Source organism: Aedes albopictus, chromosome 2 (assembly GCF_035046485.1).
Source record: "Aedes albopictus strain Foshan chromosome 2, AalbF5, whole genome shotgun sequence".
Lineage (NCBI taxonomy): Eukaryota > Metazoa > Arthropoda > Insecta > Diptera > Culicidae > Aedes > Aedes albopictus.
This window is the reverse complement of record NC_085137.1, coordinates 104,809,250-104,821,968: the sequence shown is the minus strand read 5'-3', so window position 1 is coordinate 104,821,968 and position 12,719 is coordinate 104,809,250. Positions and strand designations below refer to the sequence as shown.

Here is a 12,719-nt window from a genome sequence, read left to right as displayed (position 1 = left end):
AGCCGTATGGTTTAAAACTCCACATCTAGGTGGCGCTAGTGGGCATTGAAATTTTATAACTCATACATCTCAGGACCCTGATTACTTAGAAAGATGGTGTCTTCTGCAAAGTTGTTTAGTAGATCAAACACTAACTGATGAAGACAAGTACGATGTGGAATTCCACATTTGGGCGGCGCTAGTGAGTACTCAAATATTATAACTCATATATCTCGAGATCCTGATTACTAAGAAAGATGATGTCTTCAGCAAAGTTGTTTAGTAGATCGAACACTAACTGATGGAGAGCCGTATGATTTGAAACTCCACAACTAGGTGGCGCTAGTGGGTATTAAAATTTTATAACTCAAATGTCTCAGCACCCTGATTACTTAGAAAGATGGTGTCTTCTGCAAAGTTGTATAGTAGATCAAACACTAACTGATGAAGACAAATATGACGTGCAATTTTATATCCAGGTGGTAAAAAGGAGCTTCGTGGCCGTTCGGTTAGCGTTACCAAGCGTGTAACCGCACCATGCTATCCACTGGTGCATGTAATGTATGTCGTGTCCATGGTCTAGTGTTAAGTTCTGTTCAGTCTGTACAGCCTCTGGCTGAAGACGGTGTCCCGTGCCTTTTTAATCGGGATCCTGAGCTACATGAGATTAAAAATTTACATGCTCACTAGCGCCTCCTAGTGATGGCATTTGAAATCAAACTGTCACTCATCTATAAGCCCTTGATATACCAGACAACTTTGCTAAAGACACTATCTTTCTAAGTAATAAGGGTCCAGAGATACATAATATATAATATTTACGTGCTCATTAGCGCCACCAAGTGGTGAAATTTCAAATGAAACGGCGAATCATCCGTAAGTACTTGACCTACCAAACAACTTTGTCGAAGACACCATCTTTCTAAGTTATCAGGTTCCCGAGACACATAGGATATAAAGTTTATTTGCTCACTAGCGCCGCCTAGTGGTGGAATTTCCAATTGAGCGGCCAATAATCTGTAAGCCGTTTACCTACCAAACAACTTTGCCGAAGACACCATCTTTCTAAGACATCAGGATCCTGAGATATAAGATATATCATGATGTTGCTCACTAGCGTCGCCTAGTGGACGTATTACGAATCAACTTTGTCAGCATCAAGTAGCCCATGAAATTTACAACAACTTTGCCAAAGACAGTCCTCCTCTAAACAATCAGGATCCTTAGATATTTCAGAATGTATGAGTGTTGTACAATGTACAACGCGCGACTGCTCGCGTTACAAAAATTGGCGCGAGTACTGAAAGGTTAACAAGCTGTTAATTAGCGGTGGAAAATGCACGATGATTACCTTTCACCAATCTAAGCGCCCCACCATCTTTGACTACAATATTTATGGGAATGCTCTCGAGCGTGTCGACCGAATCAACGATTTGAGTGTTGTCCTGGACAATCAACTAACTTTCAATCAGCATAAAACCAGCATAATTTCGAAAGCAAACCCGACTAGAAGATTCTAACAAAAATATAACATAATTATAACAAACCATGATATGTATAACTCATTGTGATATAATTATGTTAAACATCATAGGAGTTTAAAAATATTATAACTCAATTGTATCATACTATGTTATAACTGTTGTTAAATAACTCATTGTGAAATAATTTAGTTCTGATTCTTTAACATTCAGAACATCACTTTACACAATTGTATCAAAATATGATGGAAACTAGTTTTCTTGAAGCTAAAATTTATATCATATTGCGTTATAATTTTGTTCTGATTATAACAAAATAGGTTATTATTTTGATTAGACCGGTGTACTTTTTGTTACAGTTTTAGTTATTTTAACATCATTCTGCATCTAGTTTATAACATAAAAAGTTATATAAAAATTTCATATCATCATAACATAATGTGTTATTAACTTGATATATTTTTCTAGTCGGGAACCTGGCAACTGGAATTCTCCAAATACCAATATCATTGCTGATTGGTATTGTTTGATTTTTACTAGGGTTCCATTACAGCAATAATAAAAACTCACAGTTTTATGACTACTTTTATGAAAACTATTGATGAAATGTTTTATAGCATAGCATAGCATAGCATGAATACTTGCACAAATCTTGGATGAAGTTGCAAAGTTGAATATATCCATTGACATTGCTGATGTCGCTACTATCCACAATGTCATAGTCCCACTCAGCTCTACACACCTGGCCAAGTCCTTGCAAGCATTTATAAATCCTTTCATCAACTTAGAAAGAGCCCAGAACTGAAGCAGCTTCCAATAGATGAATAGCGAATTTTCAACTTAAATGTAGTTATATAAAAAATTTATATATACTATATATAATTTATATATACTGAAGTAGAATTAATCATAAATAAATAATATTGGCAAGATCTCACCAATTGTTGTGTGGTTTTTGTGGTTCAATGCCAATCATTTTGGAAGCAATATTTTCAGATTTGCCTAATTTTTTCTCCGAGTGAGAGGCATTTGTCACATGCACAGCAAAATAAATATTTTTCATTGATTTTCTTCATTCGAGCATAAAACGGACTCACCAAATGCGATGCAAATGAAAAAAAATAAAATAAAATGATGAAATGTTCTATGGTGTACTTAATAAAAAGCCAGATTTTAAGAGTGAACAAACTCTCCCATATTACCACAATAAAACTGTTCAAACTCTCAACAGATGGCGATCCGTTCGTTTAGTAGCGACATCTGTTGGTGGAAAAGCAGAAACTATGAAACTGCTAGGTTTATTGCGGTAAACATAAAAGTAAACTTGCTTTCGTTTTATTTTCACTGTATTATGGGCGTCGCCATATTGAAGAATCAGATACGTGATTGGAAAATAGTTAATTTTGCTCAAATTAGCAGCGAATTGATAGTTTGCCGTCATTTCCATAGCATGCTCACATAAATTTACACTCTTAGATGAGTTTTCTTGTAATTCGAAATGCTAAATTAACAAATTGATTCATTTCATTATTATTGGTTCTTTATTATGGGGATTTTCAGCCCGAGGCTGGTTCATCCCCGCGATTCATTTCATTTCAAGATGATAATATTCACCATTTTCGAAGCGCATTAATTTTATGTTTCTGCAACCCCAATATTCACGGTAAAATTGAATCTGCATAAGCCTAGCAGCAATATAACTATTAAATTATTACTTTTAAATTATCACTTTCTACTTGCGAGTACAGTAATGTTCCGATTTTATCACGCCCTCCGCGCATCAGTACTTTATTTTTCATTAATTTGCTGTTACATTTGAGAACAAGTGTTTCCCCTCTTCTCGAAGATGAATGTTGAAGGCGTGTTTTGCAACGTTAAAAATATTGAAAATACGTATAGATTTTGAAGAATATTTCAAAACATTTTTGAAATGGGGCGTGATAAAATCGGAACAATACTGTAATATCTTTTCCTGAACTTGACGTGCCATTGATAAAGCTTCTCTGTTTCTTAAGATTACCGAGGGCTGAAAGTCTCTTAAATAAAGACAAATCAATCAATTCTTAAGCTGTCATAATTTTTGTTGATAAAAAAACAACAACAATCATCATAACCGCTTTTTAAGTATGGAAAATTTTTCAGCTAGGTTTTAAAACAGTTCTATTGCTACTCTTAATACGGTTTGCAAAACCTCTACAAGAGTGGTCCACTTAGCCGGATGATGCTCTTAAAGAGGTTATCAAGAGATTTTGATGTATGAATCAGTTTTATTGCAAGTTTAATTAAATTGGATATGAGAACCTCTTATTGAGCCGAACAAAACTTAAAATGTTACTTAAGCTATATAACTATTTAATTATTGCACTGATACTCACTTGATACCGTTGCCTGAACTTCAACCATCAGGGTAGCATGAGTGAGTTCAGAATCGCCATGCATATACACTTGATTTTTCAAACGAAAGTCAACAGTAGTTTTTCCGTTGATTTGACCCTTTGCAATGTGATCTGGTTCATCATCAATGGTCAGTTTAACTTTGTAACGACCTTCCACTGGATGACCGAACGTGTATGCTGTTTCTAGCATGATCGAAATTATACTGTCATCAAACAAAATTGGATTTAACGGGGTAGCCATAACAAAAAACTTAGGCAGGACGTACTCCTTTACTTCGAAGTGTTTGCGTTCTTCAACCTAAAAATGCGACATCAATGAGTTTTGAGTGTATATAACAAACCTAGAGATTTCCACGTACGCCGTCCACAAGTACCGTTAACGACCAGAGTCCAGTGGATGATGATAATTGTGCGGTCGATTCAAATACGCCATTGTGTAATCTAGCGAATGGCCATTTCCTGAACACCTTGTTATGCGAATCTTTGATTGAAACTTCAACACTATCGATGCTTGTCACCGGTTTTGTGTAAGTATCGACTACAATAATTCTGAAGCGTAGTTGTTCGCCCGGACTATACACTGGTTTGTCAGTTTCGATAAGTGTTATTGCAGTTTTGGCTTCATATTCCAAATTAATGTGCTCAATGAAGCTGAAAGTATTGTCTAGGCTCTTCACTTCCAACTGATAATCATCACTTCTGTTTAAATAATCCACCTGAAATTAATATAGACGTTATTTCTCTGCGATAAAGAATTCCAATCACCCATACGTACTTTGAATGTTAAGTTTTTAGAGGCCTGTCGTTCGAAATTATAAGTTTTTACTTGTCGCAGCATCGATGAGTTTTGTGTATTTTCGAGGGTTGCTTGCAATCGTACTCTTTTGTTGAGAACATTGGTGACCACGATTGTAAACTCACTTTTGGGATGTATATTTTTAGGGCCGAAAATAATTAGTCTGCAATTTGATAGAAATACCACAACATAAGAAACTAAAATGTGCAAATACGATGTTTGAAATAAATCTACACGAAGTGAAGGTGGAAGTAAATTGCGAAGATCATAAATATAAGTTCCATGTTATTTTTTGAGGATTTTGTGAGCTTTGTTGGAAACTGTATGAAAACAATAGCAGTGGAGAATGTGGAGTGAGAAGCGGGTGGTGAGAAATGAGCAGTGAAATATGATGAGTGAAAAGTAATCAGTAGTAGAGTGGTGATCAAGAAGTGAACAACCAGGCATAAGCAGTAAGCAGTGTAAAGCAGTAAGAATTGAGTAGTGTGAAATGAGAAACAGAAAGTGAAAAATGAAAATTGAGAAATGATAAGTGAGCAGTGAAGTGAAATGTAATAAAGAATAAGCAGTAGAATAGTGGTAAGAGAAAATTGAGGGATGAAGAGTGAGTACTTAGGAAAGAGAATAAGCAGTGAGGAATGAGCATTGAAAAGTGAACAGTGAAGATTTCAGTAAACAAACATGCTTCCATTGTTGTAGGGTTTATCTTGATCAACCCATACATATCAATACCGCTATCAGGAAAATCTATCTTCACGCTTTCTGTTAAGGGTATTACATGCGTAGGCGTAATGGCGGAGACCCTACGGCGACAGAAACATGTTTGTGAACGAAAAACGAGTTAATTCCCTTTGACATGTTAATACAGATTTCGTAAGCTACATGAGAATAGCTTTCCACTAGCTTGGGAATTATGATGGGGAAGCGTTCTAATCATTTGAATTTTTCAACGTCCCTTAGTATAAAACACATTGAAAGCCATAAATTGGTACAACCATCATCATTTACCCTACACCGAGAAAAAATTCTACTCAGTGACTGAGTTGAGCTTACTCAGAAATCGAGAAATCCTTTGTTTTCTTACTCAGTTTCGGCTAAAAGTGGGACAACCCATTGGCAATGGATGGCCCACTTTCAACGAAAACTGAGTAAGAAAACAAAGGATTTTTTGATTTCTGAGTAAGACCAACTCAGTCACTGAGTAGAATTTTTTCTCGGTGTAGTTAAAAATCTATCAATTGAACGCGTCAAACTGACGAAATCAACTACAGTGCGCTGGTTTGATCTACGCTTCAGGGACAGAGATAATTTTCGACTGATTATTTTTTCCATCACCCGGGCTGTATGCTCTATATACGTACCTTTGTTCCACAGTTACCAATAGTTGTTTTCCGCGTTTGAAGAAAACAATTATCACCATATGGTGGGAAATCCCATAGTTGATTCGATGCTTGACCTTTTGGATTTTATCATGCTCAGGTATACCATTTTTAAATGATTGAGTACATTGAGAAGATACATTGAAGAAGAGTGCTATTGATGGCCAATACTAGGAGGATTTTTCTACTGTTCAGCAGAGTGCTCTTATTTTCATGATCTAACTTGAAAAAAAGTGATTGTATCTCCAGTTTTAATTGCTGTTGCCTAAAGCCTATATCAGCTATAATCAAGACACAGAAATGCGGCTGTAGAGAAGTGTTTAAAACTACAAACACGGCCATGGAAGCCGTAGGGTATCGCGCCACTTGGGCAGTGGCTTCTATATTCGTCTGTTTTCCACTATAACTCAGTCAATTTTGAACCAATTGACTTGAAATGTTGTACACGGGTAGATACTATACCTATCTCACCACATTCCAAAAGTTGTGTCAATAGGTTCAAATTTGACTGAGTTATAGTGGAAAACAGAAGAATATAGAAGCCACTGCCCAAGTAGCGCAATTCCCTATTGGAATAAAATGAGTCATTGCTTTAAAACTACCTACCAAACATATTATATGATAATGCAAAATGATATGAGACCGTGGTTCAATGTAATTTTTCTAGTCGTGATCATTTTTTCTAATTTCGGTAAAAGTTACCTAACACGCGGTATGTAACGGTAATGTGAAAACAAATTACTGAACTTCAGTAAAATTGTGCTAAACTTCGGTAATCCAAACTTTTACCGGAACAGTAGCACAAGGGGTTCTAAAATAAGATCTCGTTTCACTCTTGAAATACTCTCCTCTTGATGCCCGTAATAATTTTCACACTTGACGTCAATCAGAAGAACCATTTCACAAGCCATGCGTTTCCTGGAATTCCGATAATATTCGTATGGTTTCTTACCCTCTATCCTGACAGTGACAGCAAGTTATGAAAGCTGCAACTGTCCAAACTAACCGCAGTGCGCGCATGTTAACACCTCTCCTATGCCACTTTCACTATTGAACTGAACCCTGACAAAAAGCAGCATGCATCATCCAGCACTTTTTGTTCTTCATTCACGATGATAAGAAGTTATTCGCAAATCGAGTGGCATAGCATTGTCCCGAAATCCTGGAAATGACAACGACCGACGTAAACCCACAGGGGAATCCCACATTTGGCCTCTAATGGAATTGCTTCGGTTGAAAACAGAATCTATACATTGAATTTGTTCCTTATTTCTCTCTTACGGTATCAATTAAACGATTAAGGTTATATGAGTACAATACGGTTTACAGTTGTTCTACTATGAATCACTAAATTATTTATACTTTATTCGTTTTTCTTCCAAATTGATGGATAAACTGTTCTCTGACCATTTGCTATGCGATGAATTGTCTGAATAACTGGATAATATGTTGACCATATCCCAAGTAACATTTTAAGTTTTGTTCGGCTCTATAAGAGGTTTTCATATCCAATTTAATTAAACTAGCAATAAAACTGATTCATACATCAAACCCAAGTAACACAACTTGTTATATTAATGTTTAAAATACATGTTTCATACAAACGCCCATGTTTTGTTTCTCGAGTGCGAAACTTAATTTCATACACTTATATAACCGAAAAAGCGCAAAAAATGGCGGCTTATAAAACATCTTCGATGTTGCTAAAGATGTTTTTCAATACATTATTATAACATAAGAATATGTATTGATAATGTTCTCAAAAACATTCCAAATACTAATTTATTGCTAGCAGGAAAAAAAGTAATTTGAAAAACGCAAATCGTGCAAATTGATGTGACAGCTGTTATGTGGTATTTGGTAATGGCTCAAAATAATTTTCGAACCTTACATTCTATTTGTAATTTACCATCTCAGTGTTTGGTCACTTATGAAATAATTGCATGTGCCATTAAAAATTTATGGTGAAATTAACGCATTCACTCTTCATTAATTTATTGGCTATCCATCCGATTGAAAATAAGAAAGGAAGTTTTTTCATATCTCGGGTTTGTGTGAGATTTTCGAACAATTTTTCAGACATGCAACATGCTTCCTGACACAGTACAATCAGGAAGTTTTAGAATACTACAATGATACATATTGCCCATTTTACTGGCATTTTACCAGGTTAGCTGGTATGTCTGAAACATACTGGAAAAACTTGTAATTAGAAGGCACGAAATGTTGCTAATTGGCAAATTGAGAGATGAAATTTGTGAAAAAAATCGCGTTCTGGTGGGATTCGAACCCACGACTCCGTATTCGCTAGACCGGCGCTTTAACCAACTAAGCCACAGAACAGGTAATGGTTCTGCGGAATAGAAAGCCAAACTGACTCCGAAGCCGCAACGTGAACACTCCTATTTCACAAACTCATCTCTCTTTTCGGCTTAGATGCCAATCCACAACACACTCCTGTTTGTGCCCACTACCTACAAGTGCGAGCGAGTTATTTATATGAAGCCGAGACTTACTCTCGCACTCCGCATACCTAGCCACCAGGCAGTTTGTTTTGCTGGTGTCTAATTAGTATGCGTCGAGAGCTCGGCACGGTCGGACGCTCGGACGACCGAACTGCGCCAAGTGACGCAAGCAAAGGTACAATGATACATATTGCCCATTTTACTGGCATTTTACCAGGTTAGCTGGTATGTCTGAAACATACTGGAAAAACTTGTAATTAGAAGGCACGAAATGTTGCTAATTGGCAAATTGAGAGATGAAATTTGTGAAAAAAATTGGTAAAATGCCAGTAAAATGGGCAATATGTATCATTGTACCCTTGCTTGCGTCACTTGGCGCAGTTCGGTCGTCCGAGCGTCCCAGGGAGGTATATTAAGGGTGAGCAAATGCGTGATCCGGCGCGCTGCCGACGCTCGGTGAATTTTCCCGTTGCTCGGTGAACTTTTGAAATTTCTTATGGAAAACTGTTCATTACTGTTCATGATTGAAATTTTTTATGGAAACTTTTTGCACCATAAAACACAAAATTCCTCCAAAAGTAAAAATAAAGCAGGAAATCATGAGGCAATGACTAACAGGCATCCACCTGATGCGATCTGGTAGCAAATATCAACGTTATTTGCTACTTTTCTGTGATGTTTCAATATTTGAAAAAATACCAAGAACAGCTGATTGGATCTGCTATAAGAAATTTCGGCTCAGCTTCGGGTCTTTTCGGGTGAAGCTAACGAAAAATAACTCACGCATACCTGACCAGACACGTCTGTCTTGATACCCTTAATATACTACTCTGGGAGTGCGAGAGTAAGTCTCGGCTTCATATAAATAACTCGCTCGCACTTGTAGGTAGTGGGCACAAACAGGAGTGTGTTGTGGATTGGCATCTAAGCCGAAAAGAGAGATGAGTTTGTGAAATAGGAGTGTTCACGGTGCGGCTTCGGAGTCAGTTTGGCTTTCTATTCCGCAGAACCATTACCTGTTCTGTGGCTTAGTTGGTTAAAGCGCCGGTCTAGCGAACACGGAGTCGTGGGTTCGAATCCCACCAGAACGCGATTTTTTTCACAAATTTCATCTCTCAATTTGCCAATTAGCAACATTTCGTGCCTTCTAATTACAAGTTTTTCCAGTATTTTAGAATACTGTTTGTAATAATGATCTGCTTTTAGATCGTTGAATTTCGTTCGTTACAAATAAGGAAAATATATTATTTCAATAAATGTTTAAAACGTCATAAGAAAAAAATAGTAGAAAACCTTTGCAGATGGACAAACGGTTTTACATAAAATAATTAGTATGAAACTTTTGAGTAGGCACATTAATTTATCTGGACTGATAGGAAAGAATTCAAAACATTAGAAGTACGTTTAAATTACATCGCTAGCACTTCTCAATAACATGTTTGCCGAGAACTACTTCAATTGGTTGAAATACACTCAAAAAACGTTATAGCAACGAATTCGAAACATCCGTTCCCAACGATATGATTTTTGTTTTTGGATACCTGTTTTGAACTAAAGTATAACAATAACAAAGTTTGAGCGAAGTTCTTCCTGGAACAACAACAATTTTAATATTCCCAGTGATTAATGATTAAACTATGCTTCGAAGTGAGATGTAGTCGACACGTAAGTACCTTAAGTGACCATTTGCTGTTATTGGCCTGACATTTAAGTGCGAAGAATATTCTCCATGCAGTTGAAACCCAGAATTTTCGACTAGCGAAGTTGGATTTTTCTCCAAATCCGTGCGTCGGACCTAACTTCGGAAGTGGTGCACTGTATAGCTGGCCAGGTTTACTATACAGCGTATCACTTCCGAAGTTAGGTCCGACGCACGGATTTGGAGAAAAATCCAACTTCGCTAGTTGAAAACTCCGATTTTCAACTAAATTGAGAATATCATAATTGAATTGCCTCGTATTTTTAAGTGCAAAACATGTTTCATGAAGAATATCTTAGTGAGTGAGAAGAGAATACGAACTTCCAAACTGGTATATTAACGTATTTAAAACATAAAAATAACGTTATCGTAACATGTTTGTGCCCAAAGGTTATAAATATGTGCTGCTGATGTTTCACATATATTCTTTAATTGAAGAAAGGCGATGAGACAAAAATCTTGTGTTATCAACATTAAATAAACGTTATTATAACTTGTTCTGAGATTGATAAGATTTTAATAAACTTGTTATTGCTGAACATAGTTAAAACTTGATTTCAACACAAGATGTATGCAGTTTCACTTATAATACTGTACTGCAATATCTTTTTTAAATTACATTTTAGAAGATGTTTTCTGTGTTACTTGGGAAACCTCTTGATAACCTCTTTAAGAGCATCATCCGGCTAAGTGGACCACTCTCGTTGAGGTTTTGCAAACCGTATTAAGAGTAGCAATAAAACTGTTTTTAAACCTAGCTGGAAAATTTTCCATACTCAAAAAGAGGTTATGATGATTGTTGTTGTTTTTTTTTTCAACAAAAAATATGACAGCTCACGAAACAGAGAAGCTTTATCAATGGCACGTAAAGTTCAGGAAAAGATATTACTCGCAAGTGGAAAGCGATAATTTTAAAGTAATAATTTAGTAGTTATATTGTTGCTAGGCTTATACGGATTCAATTTTACCGTGAATATTGGAGTTGCAGAAACATAAAATAATGCGCTTCGAAAATGGTGAATATTATCATCTTGAAATGAAATGAATCAATTTGTTAATTTAGTAAAACTATCTCGAATCACAAGAAAACTCATCTAAGAGTGTTAATTTATGTGAGCATGCTATGGAAATGACGGCAAACTATCAATTCGCTGCTAATTTGTGCAAAATTAACTATTTTCCAATCACGTATCTGATGCTTCAACATGGCGACGCCCATAATTAGCGAAAATAAAACGAAAGCAAGTTTACTTTTATGTTTACCGCAATAAACCTAGCAGTTTCATAGTTTCTGCTTTTCCACCAACAGATGTCGCTACTAATCGAACGGATCGCCATCTGTTGAAAGTTTGAACAGTTTTATTTTGGTAATAGTGAATGCCAGAAGGATTACGTATGGGAGAGTTTTGTTTACTCTTAAAATCTGGCTTTATGGATGTCTTTAAGTATACATATTATAAAACATTTCATCTATGGTTTTCAAAAAAGTTGTCATAAAACTGTGAGTTTTAATTATTGCTGTAATGAAACCCTAATAAAAATCAAACAAAACCAATCAGCAATGAAATTGTTATTTGGGTATCCTTAACTATATGTGAAAAAAATTGAGAAAACAAGCGTTTTTTATGATAACAAATCCTCCAATTTCATATAGGGTAGAAGCATCACTTTCAACCAATCAGATGTTTAACCATAGTGCATTCTACAGCTCCGTTGCGCTCTGAATCGGCCTAAACTAATGTTTGTCAAGATTCTAACATGTTTCATGATTAGAACTCTGGGAACCCCAGATTTTTATTCCAAAGTGACAGAAAAGTATAGGTATACTCCTTAAAATAAATCAGCTCTCGAGCATCTATTTTGGTCAGGGTGCTTCCACATGTCAAACTAGCAAATCTGTTCATGGTATGATCACAGACCAACAGACGTGTCATTGTTCGCTTCCGATCGCTTCACTTTTTAACGAATAATTCAAATCATTTGTAGCTCGCAAATCTTCCGCTCACAGCGCTCGCATAATCTTTGCTCCTGTTTGACGTTTGCTCACTACCGCCACCTATTTAACGGTTTGCGATAATGTTTTCATGACGATTATTTCTATCGCAATTTGTTCCAAGTGAAAGGTCTGTTTGTCTGTGGTATGATAGTCTTACTGTTATCTCGCACAGTTTGAGTAATGGTTTAACCTTCCGTAACTCGCGCGGTTGACTACCTGCGTCAGCACCACACTAATGCTGAGTACAAGAAGCGAGATTTTTTCAACGTGTTGTACGCTCGAGGGTTAATGGCAATTACTAACTCGTTCTGAGCGGTATTGCAGAGCAGAGGAAGGGGTAGAATGAACCATATAAACAAGGAAGGTCAGGATTAAACACCAATACGCAAAGGTTTGTATATTTCGTTTTTCTTCTTTTATTTTCTGATTTAGAGCTCTTTTGTTCACTAGGGTTCTACGTTTGCGGGTGTTATGTTTACTGTTACAGAGTCCAAGGATCACTTGTTTTTTTTTTAATTCTAATTCACT

At 36.3% G+C, this 12,719-nt stretch overlaps 2 protein-coding genes across 3 annotated transcripts in view; both read right to left on the bottom strand.

Annotated features, from left to right (window-relative positions):
- Nucleotides 1–7,275, bottom strand: part of LOC109420540 (thioester-containing protein 1 allele S1) — a 55,549-nt gene extending 48,274 nt beyond the window's left edge. Inside the window, exons 1-4 of one of the 2 annotated variants that reach the window (XM_062850185.1) lie at nucleotides 6,984–7,275; nucleotides 4,632–4,815; nucleotides 4,216–4,572; nucleotides 3,836–4,154 (exon numbers count right to left, since the gene is read on the bottom strand). The gene's annotated coding sequence lies outside the window, so the exon portion shown is untranslated. The remainder of the gene's footprint in view (nucleotides 1–3,835; nucleotides 4,155–4,215; nucleotides 4,573–4,631; nucleotides 4,816–6,983) is intronic. The other variant, XM_062850186.1, reaches the window with a different exon arrangement.
- Nucleotides 1–12,719, bottom strand: part of LOC134287690 (uncharacterized) — a 303,954-nt gene that overhangs the window by 132,571 nt on the left and 158,664 nt on the right. The gene's annotated exons all lie outside the window — the stretch shown is intronic.